Below are 9,834 nucleotides of genomic sequence, written 5' to 3'. Positions count from 1 at the left end.
GTTTCAAATACCATCATAAGTCTACTATAAATCTCTCAGATTTAATTAAGTATTACACAGGGCATTAAAAATCACACAAGTTCTAGTTACATAAATTAAAACTAATTTACATAGGGAGTTCTACTCATTTTCAGGATCTTCAATTTTACCAGTATGATTATACAACTAAATAGAAGTTCCAGTAAAAATTTTAGATGTTTCTAGGCATAGGAACTATTTTCCTTGATTTAGTGTATTTATCCTAATCATAAATCATTTGGTCCAGTTGTTCTTAACTAAAAATTCTCAAACTTTTTTTAGGGCATCTAGGGACTGAAGTAAGGTTACTGCATAAGTTATAGCTCCTAAAACTCAGTATAGCAACTAGATTAAATAATCTATTTAAACTAGGCATATTTCAAGATCTATTTTAAAACTTAAGCTAGGTGTGTGTACTTGTCCTACAAATTTTACACGAGCCTAGACTTACAACATGCAACATACTGGCCAAAAATAACAGGCATCTAAAAGAGGGATCTTGAGATCTAATTAAATGTATATTAAATTTGAATTTAAAATAGAGCTATATACAGTGAGCAAATGAAAAAGTTGATGTAGTAAAAGATATAGATCTACTTGCATAGATTTCAGAACAGTTGAGTTTGCATTTTTCTGATTTTTTACGATTTTATATCGATTTTACAAATTTACTATTTTGCATATGACCTAAATGTAAATTTTTTTTACATTTGGGTCCTCCCCTAGCGCCATGGGCCACGGCGCCAGGAGGCTATTTCTGTAAAAAAAATTGAATATTATTTTTGTAAAAAATAATTAAAATAATATTAAAAATAAAAAAAAGCCGACGGTGACTTGATTGGTTCCCTGCACTATCGGTTGGGCCTAGCCCCGTGCATGCAAAAGGCGCCCGGCAGCCTAACTCGCGAGATATGAAAAATTTCGCCATTTCCGCCGAGCCTGGCTCGAGCGGTGCGATGGGTGCGCGCATGCAAGACTAAAACAACTGCTTTGTGTGGCGAGCTCCAACGGGGCACCCCAAACGCCCCCCACCCTATGTAGGGGAGCTTTGGGGGGGGGGAGGGAAGCCTCCAACGGCTTCCCCCATAGCTCCCCCTATATAGGGGGAGAGATGATTCTTCCCCCATATATGGGGTGAGATTACATCTCCCCTATACTATAATCATGCTATTTATTTATGATAAAAAATTTATTTGGGTTCCGTAACATGATAATAATACGTATTATGGTAGTACAAATACAATATGATTTTTTAAAAATTTAAAAATAATAAATAAATGATTAATGAATGAGGTACAATGTATAGGGGGAATGGATATGGGGGGAATGGTTGGAGAGGAAGAAATATAGGGGAAGGAATCTTTTAGGGGGAGGTAGTAAAATATAGTATAAAATACATATAGGGGGAATTGGATGGGTGAATGGTTGGAGATAGCCTGCAGGCATCCAAACAGATTCTCTGTACGGCTATGCTGCAGGTGTGCAGATAACCAAACAAAGAGCAGTTGCATGGCCTCAGCCTTGCCATGGCAGGCCTGGCTCATTGATGCCTCAGCCTTGCGCACGAGACCCTGACCCGACTCCCCTCCTCGCGGCCTCCCCCGCGCCCTCACCTGTCCGCCGTCGGCCCATCGCCCCCTCGCCCGTCCGGCCATCCCAAGCCACCACGGCGCCGCCGCCTGCCCGCATCCGTCCTCCGCCGCTCCAGCCAGGCAGACGGGAGGTGCAGCCTGTGCTGCGGCCCTCGCGCAGGCGGCCAGGCGTGCAGCCGCGCCGGTCGCCCCTGCGCACCGCGCGGCCACACGGATCTGATCCGCGCCGTGCGCCTGTAGTCTTGCTGCTCCATGGTGGCTACTAGCATTTTCTCGAGCTGGATCACGAGCTAAACGAGCCAGCTCGAGCTGGCAAACGAGCCGAGCTAAGCCGAGCCAAGATTTTAGCTCACTCTGATGATATTGAGCCTAGCCGAGCGAGCTCAAGCTCGATAGTTAGCCTTAGTATTGAAGTATGATTCATTATATATGCTTAGGATTCACCGTCCAGTGATATATGTTTTGTGGTAGAAATATTGCATGCTTTATATTAATCAGGTATAGGACGAAACCTTTTTAGCAAATTTATGTGCTTATTAAGTTATTTTCATTTTCAAAAACAGCAATCGAAGTACGACTCCGTGGTCCTTGTCGAGTTAAAACATGGCTTATATTTTAGGATGGTGGAGTACAAAAAGAGGACAATTTCCTAGCAATTTCCTGGCGATGTGGATGCCGCAGGAACAACAAAACGTGTGAGCAATAGCCGCAAATATTTCGATAGTACCCTTTAACAGCTAATTCTCCGGCCAGGGAATTCCGATCCGCTCCTCTCGGTGTGGCATTTCGTCGTCCTGAAGACTGCTATCCCCTCAGTTCGGCACTTCAGTTTTGGGCAAGGTTATACTTTATTTGACCATGGGGGCTGCCCGTTCTCGCTCCCTCGTCCTGGCGATGCTCATGCTTGTGCTGCTCTACATGGCGCTGGTCAGCAGCGCTAGCAAGATCGGCCACAAGCCGGCTGGCCCGGACACCCACACTGGCCACAATAAACCTCCGGTTTCCTCCCATAGCGGACACCCACAATGTAACACCCGGTTTATAAAAGAACATAAATCGAGCAATCATATACGTGCCAGGATCAAGTCACACGTATATACAACAGAATGAACAGTATATCACAGCACATATCACGAATAAGACATAATAAATCGAAATACGAATGTTATTTATTACATTAACGACAAAAATGTCTGATACAGCGGAAGCGAAGTACAAATACGATAAAACTCTCCGAAGCTGAGCAGGGCGCCACAGGGACGTCGACTGGGAGACGAACGCCTAGAAGTCCTCGTAGTCCTGGTAGCGTTGAGCGAACTCCCTCGTGTCGGCAGGAACTGAGCAGCAATAACCACGTTAGGAGCCTCGGCCACTGACTCGGCCGTCACGTGGTTCACCCGACCCTGTGCTGGCGCCCTGGGCTGAGCTGGGCGCCCCTGCTGTCCCGGCTGCGCCTTCCGGGGGCAAGAGTTGGCGTAGTGCCCCGGCTGGCCACAGTGATAGCAGGTGCGAGGGGGTCCCTGAGGCTGCTGTCCGGCAGGAGGAGCTGCCTACCGCGGAGCCTGAGGTGCTGGCGGAGCTGGTGGAGCAGGAGCCGGAGGTGCTGGTAACCTCGGGCCCTGACCTGCCTACTGCTGCTGTCGAGGCGGGTACTGCTGCGGCCTCTGCTGGTATTGCTGGGGAGGCCGGTACTGCTGCTGCTGGTACTGCTGAGGCGGCTGGAGGCGAGGACGAGTGTTGCTGCCGGAAGTAACGGGAACAATCTTCCTCTTCTTGTCCTCCATCTCCAAGTGCTCGCGCTCAGTGTTGAGCGCGCTGTCAACCAGATGGTTGAAGTCGTCGAAGCGGAGGTTGAGCAGCGCGTACTGGAGGTAGTCCTCAAGACCCTCCATGAAGTGCTCCTGCTTCTTGCGATCATCCGCAACATCGGCAGGGGCGTAGCGAGCAAGCTGCAGAAAACGATCACGATACTCCGTGACCGTCATAGTCCCCTGAAGTGACAATGACAGATAGATATCGAAAGATTAACTCAAGATTCATAATGATAGAACATGGGGCATTAGCACAAAAGAAACCGCTGAATGATTATATTTAAGATTACCAGCTTCAGTGCAAGGAACTCCTTCTGCTTCATACTCATAACGCCCGCAGGGACGTTGTGGCTGCGGAACCGCTCCCGGAACTGGAGCCAAGTGAGAGCCTCGCGGTCCTGAACTGGGTGGGACTCCCACCAATCCAAAGCTGCCCCTCGCAGCTGTCCTGCTGCGTACAAGACGCGCTCACGATCATCGCACTGGGCGATGTCCAGCTGGCGCTCCACGGCACGGAGCCAGTCGTCAGCCTGAAGAGGGTCGGACGTGTGAGAAAACGTCGGCGGGTGACCCCTCAGGAACTCAGCACGCCTGTCGTGAGGCTGCGGCGGTGGAGGAGGCGGAGGCTGGGTGTGAGCCTGCTGAAGAGCCTGAACAGTGTTGTTCAGGGTGGCCATCATCTGCATCTGGAGCTGGAAGTACTGCTCCGGAGTCAAAGGTGGAGGCATCGGGATCCCGGTCCCCTGGGTGTTCTGACCCTGGTTGTTCTGCCCCTGCCGGTTAGAACCACGCCTGGTGTTCACCATCTGATTTTGGACAAAAGATTTCACGAGTAAGAATATTGCAGGAATAAATTCAGATGGATATGATAACTCTTTGCGGAAAAAGACTCAGACCTGATAAAGTAAACAGGATAGAGTGGACTGTTTTACCCCCAACGATCTAATCCATTTTATTAATTAGTTAACTTAACATAAGAGTGATTTTTTTAAACAAATTTAAACTACTAAGCTATGCAATCATTCAAAAATCTAAATCAAACATGTAGCATAATAACAAGCAAACAATTTTCACAACTTAGCCGAGTTTAACATACGACTCGACTAACACCACGTGTCGCAGAACGTACTACCGTATTATTATAAAGGGTCGCCTAGCTGATACTCATGGTGGTCAGATGACTGATTCAGGCCAAAATCTACGGAAACTATTCTTTAGAGAGAGAAATCAAGGCAAGACGAGTAAAAGTCATAGAATTCAAGGGGTATAATAGTAAAATAGTTTCAGCAGACAAGGATTGGAGAGAAGAAGTCCTACAACTCGACCAGTTCTATCTAGGCTTCGTCCTACAGTCGATACAGCTCTGATACCACTCTGTAACACCCGGTTTATAAAAGAACATAAATAGGGCAATCATATACGTGCCAGGATCAAGTCGCATGTATATACAACAGAATGAACAGTATATCACAACACATATCACGAATAAGACATAATAAATCGAAATACGAATGTTATTTATTACATTAATGAAAAAAATGTCTGATACAGCGGAAGCGAAGTACAAATACGATAAAACTCTCCGAAGCTGAGCAGAGCGCCACAGGGACGTTGACTGGGAGACGAACGCCTAGAAGTCCTCGTAGTCCTGGTAGCGCTGAGCGAACTCCCTCGTGTCGGCAGGAACTGAGCAGCAGTAGCGTATCCAAGAGGAAAAAGTAGAGAAGAGGCAAGAGTGAGTACGCAACTTGTACTCAACAAGTATAACACAAACTATGAGGCTCTAAAGTTGGCTGGCTCAACTGCATTAGCTTTTAAGTCTTGGTAAAATTTTATTAAAGCTATTTACTACAAGTTGATGAATTACCATTAACCCAGTTACATAGTAATTAGTCAAATTTAATCATGATACTACTGAGAACCAAACCAAACCAAGCCACCCGGGGAATCCTGCCTCGTCAAAGGAAGATAACCCCACTAATCAAAAGGAGGATCTGGGCCGCTCATAACCGTGAGCACGGCTAGTATACCAGTTTTACACTCTGCAGAGGTTGCACATCTTTACCCACAAGTCATGAGCTACGCCCGTTGTTCATCACACTTCCTTAGGTGAGATGACTAGCAAACTCACTACGAGGCCTTTACAAAGAATCTCGTTGGTAGGGAGTAACCGCTAGGGTGGATCGGCGACTATGGAGCAGGTCTAGTGGGCGTCAAGACACGAAGCACAGACGAGGCCACTCAGCACGAGGGCCATAGAAGCTTACCGCCCCTGCCCCGCAGGTAAGTTACTCCAAACCAAAAAGACCTAATTATTACGCCAAGACCGTCCCATTCTAGTCTTGTGGTAGCGCTGTTGTCTCAGGTTGTCGCTCTATGAACCGGTCCTTATGGAGAGTGGCCAACCAAGCACTAAGCACCGTGCTGGCCCCCTAAACCATGTTTCTAACAAAACATATTTTAACGGGACGTGAGCCACCCAAGCACGAAGCACAGAGGGCCACTCCCAGAATTAAGTTGCATAAACCATTAGTCAAATTAATTAAAAAGGACCATTATGTGTTATAGCGCGGCACCTAGCACAACTAACCAAAATGCAACCCAAGGATATATATAAAGGATATAAAGCGGCTAGGAAATCCTTATAGGCATACAGTATTAAAATGCAGTATGAAGGTATATTTAAAGGGAAAATTCGATTCATGCCACCACAACTCCGTGAAATTGGGTTTCACGTTGAAAATCATGCCACTCAATGGCATGGATTTCAACATGAAATCCAATTTCAAGAAGTTGTAGTGGCATGGATCCAACTGACCCATATTTAAAAGTGATAGGTTGTTCATGTTATACTTGCCTTCCTTGTACTGCTCCTGCTGCTCAAACTGCTCCGTAGATGGCTGCTCCGGGTACTGGTACTGGGGCTCCTCCGGTAGCTCAACGTCTACTCACGAACACATGGCCAAAAACAGGGCACAACAATAAGCATACAAGCAAATACTAATAAAAACTAAGAAATAGTACATCAATACATGAAAATAGCACACTAAACTAGTCTAAAACTATTCTATGCGTCACAACGATCGCGTGGACATAAAGATCACCTAAAACGGAGCTAAAACGCAAATTCTAGGCCAAAAACAAGATCCAGGGACCTATTTGTAAGAAAACTGGAGTTCTAAGGGGTTTCTGGGCAAAAACCAGGGACTAAAACGTAATTAACAGTTAGATCCGGGGTCTAACTCGCAAATCTACCAGAGCAGGACGGCGGGTACTATTTTTGGAAAGGTTGGGGGCTAAAACGATAAAAACAGGGCCTATCCGTAATTTCTTTTGAACTAACAGGACCGCGGGTTGATAAGGAAGAAAGGTAGGGGCTCTTATGCAAAAGGGCCCGGCTGAAGGGGTACGCACGGATCTGATCCGTTGGATCACGATCCGGCGGCTGAGGATATATCGTTTTGCGACCTGATCTCAGCCGTAGGAAGCGGATCTGATGGCCGAGACTAAACGGGCGCGCGGGGCGGCGGCGGAACACCGCCGGCGTGTGATTCCGCGGCGGCGGGCTCTCCGGAGACGCCCAAACCGGCGCTCCGGGGGTCAATCCGGCCCGGGCTTGGGTCGGGGAGCATGCCCGCGGTATGCGTAAGGCACTGGTGGCGATGGGGTGGCTGCTCGGGGCTCGGACGGGGCTTGTGGCGGAGCGAGGCGGTGCTAGCTTGCCGGCAAGCGGCGTTGTGCGGCCGGGGATGCGCTACGGGCTACGCTATCTTGCGCAAAAGGACCAGGAGGCTGAGGAGGTGCTCACCGAGCTTGGAATCGGACGGGGAGGTGGCGCAGGGCAGAAATCGGGGCGGACCGGCGGCGGAGCTCGACGCGGCGGTCGCGGGCGTGGTCGATGCGGCGGTGCTCCGGTCCTCTGGACCCCACGGGAAGCCTCGGGGTCGATCTGCGAAGCCGGTGAAGGGTCAGAGAGTTCCAGTGGTCACCAGAGATGATGGATTGTGGCGGCGCAAGGACTCACCGGCGTGGAGGTCGCGGCGGCGCTCCACTCCGAGCAGAGGTAGGGTGGCGGCTAGGGTTGTGGGGCTGTGCTGCGGGATAGGCTGGATGCAGGAGGTCCGCGGGGGTTTAAAGAAGGCGCCTGGGATCTTCGGGGGCGCGCCCGTCGTGATCCCGGCGGGGATTGCGGCCGCGATTCTCGGCCGGGCAGGGCGGATTGCGCAACGGCCTTGCGCGGTCCCAGGTTCTGGTGGCGGAGCTTCTAGAAGGAGGGAGACGCTCGGGAGGGACTGGCCAGTGGACCCTGCGGAGCTAGGGTGGTCCATGGGGCAGCGGGCAGCGGGTCGCGGCGCGGAGCAGAGGCGCGGGTGTCTCGGCGGGGAAGGAGCTGACAGCGGGCCCGGGGCATCGGTGGGAAAGGGCGCGAGCGCGCGGAGAGGGAGACTGCCAGGCAGGCCCGGCCTGTCAGCCAGAGGGGGCGCTCGCGCGGCTGAGGCAGCGTTGAGCTGGGCTGAGCGGGGCGGCCTGCGGAGAGGGCGCTGGGCCATGGTGTGGGCCGTGCGGGGGAGGGGATTGGGCTGGACGTGGGGAAAGGAGGCGGGCCCGAGAGAAAGGGAAGAGTGGGCTGAGGGGAGAGGGGCTTGGGCTGGTTTGGGTTTTAACTTTTCCAACTCTTTTCTATTTCTAAACAATTCAAATCTATTTGAATTCAAATGAAATTTGAATTCAAACTCCTATGCAAACCAACAAATAAAACCATGCACCAGCATGAATGCAACAACAAATTTTGCCCTAAAATAAATTTTAATTACTTGAGGAACAAAAATTAGATTAAATGCAAGACTAACACAATAATCCTTAGAAAAAAAATAAATAAAGCCAATTAAATTTATTAATAAATGCTGAAAATTAAATTAGAGTGTTACACACAAGCTCCTCCTGAAACCCCAGCGAACACTGGGGAGTGAATCGGCTGAGAACCATGTTCTAGACTTTAATTTTCTGCGTGAGAGAGGGAGTGGGTTTTTTTTCTTAGTATGTCAAAGTAGATGTTCTTAAATCAATGGTCGCAACCGAAGAACTTTGGCTGCACAGCTCTGTAGGAAGATGTCACATACGGATTTTGGTAAAATCTAAATAGAGAGGCCTCTACATTTAGTTTTAAAAGGGGGGCCCTCAAACCTTTATTAAAATCGAAAGTCTAATCCCACCAGATTTCCTATAAAAAAAAAGTCATCATATTTACCTTAAAAATATTATTACAATCCAGTGCTAAGAAAGTAACTTTGTAGTCTGTGAAAATTATTAAAAAGTAACATCGCGTTGCATTTAATGTTAGAAAAAATAACTTTTCTGATTCGTGCCTTTATTAAGAAAAGTAAATTTTATACTTTCTGAAAGTTAAGAAAAAAATAACATTGTAGTATATGAATCTTAGAAAAAGTAACTTTCTGGTTTGTGATAGGAAGTAACTTGTCAATAGTATGCATGATATGAAACAATTTATGACTAGTTTATTTGGCAGAGGAAGTAAGATTTGTTTTTGAAAAAGTAATTTCACCACTTTGAGCAAAATATAATCAAGTGGGATCTTATTTTGAAGTTTTGTCGAGATGAACATAGTAATGTAATCGTATTTTGATTTGGGTATATGGTTGTGAAGCTATTGATTTTTAAAGTTAAAATTGATATGCACGTGTTTATCAACATTCACATGCAACAGAGAGAACAGAGGGTGCAGGAGCTCTTCACGGATGAGTTTTTTATTTTTGTTTTTTGTTTTGAACTGGCCGTGCGGAGGACTTTTTTTACGCGGGGTAGGCGCTAACGCGTTGTACGAGAGGGGTGACTGGTTTATTTCCATTTCAGTCTAACACAAGTGGATAAAAATAAAAAGCACGGGGTTATCCACCTACTAGTTGCCTCCATTATCATTTATCAAATAGGTTAGTACTCGGTTTGCATCTCTTTCCTCGGCGTGCCAGGGGCGCATAGGCGTACTACAGATTTTGGATCACTGGCTTAGTAGCATTTAGCTGCATAGTAGGCTTGCTAGTATTTGTTGACGCAAAGAAGTTGGCTTGCTCCTCTTTTTTTACATTGTTGAGCCAAGGTAGCCATAGATATTAATATCGAACCGATTATGAATCATTGATGGTAAATAAATAATATACAATTATGTGTATAGAGTCCATCCATAACAGAAGATCATTGAAGGCAAACATGTGAACACTAAAACAATCACAGTCCAACTTTACCATCATTACAAAAGCAATAATATTTCTTGCAGAAAAATGGTTTTAGTATGACTGTCTAGGAAAATAATTTCGAATAATTATATTTTCAATAAATTTCAGTATGAATTTGAGACTATGTTAATGTGCAAAATGACAAGGAAATAAAAGAAAGGA

The sequence above is a fragment of the Panicum virgatum genome, chromosome 4N (assembly GCF_016808335.1).
Source record: "Panicum virgatum strain AP13 chromosome 4N, P.virgatum_v5, whole genome shotgun sequence".
Classification (NCBI taxonomy): Eukaryota; Viridiplantae; Streptophyta; class Magnoliopsida; order Poales; family Poaceae; genus Panicum; species Panicum virgatum.
The sequence above is the reverse complement of the archived record's forward strand: the minus strand, read 5'-3'. Positions refer to the sequence as shown.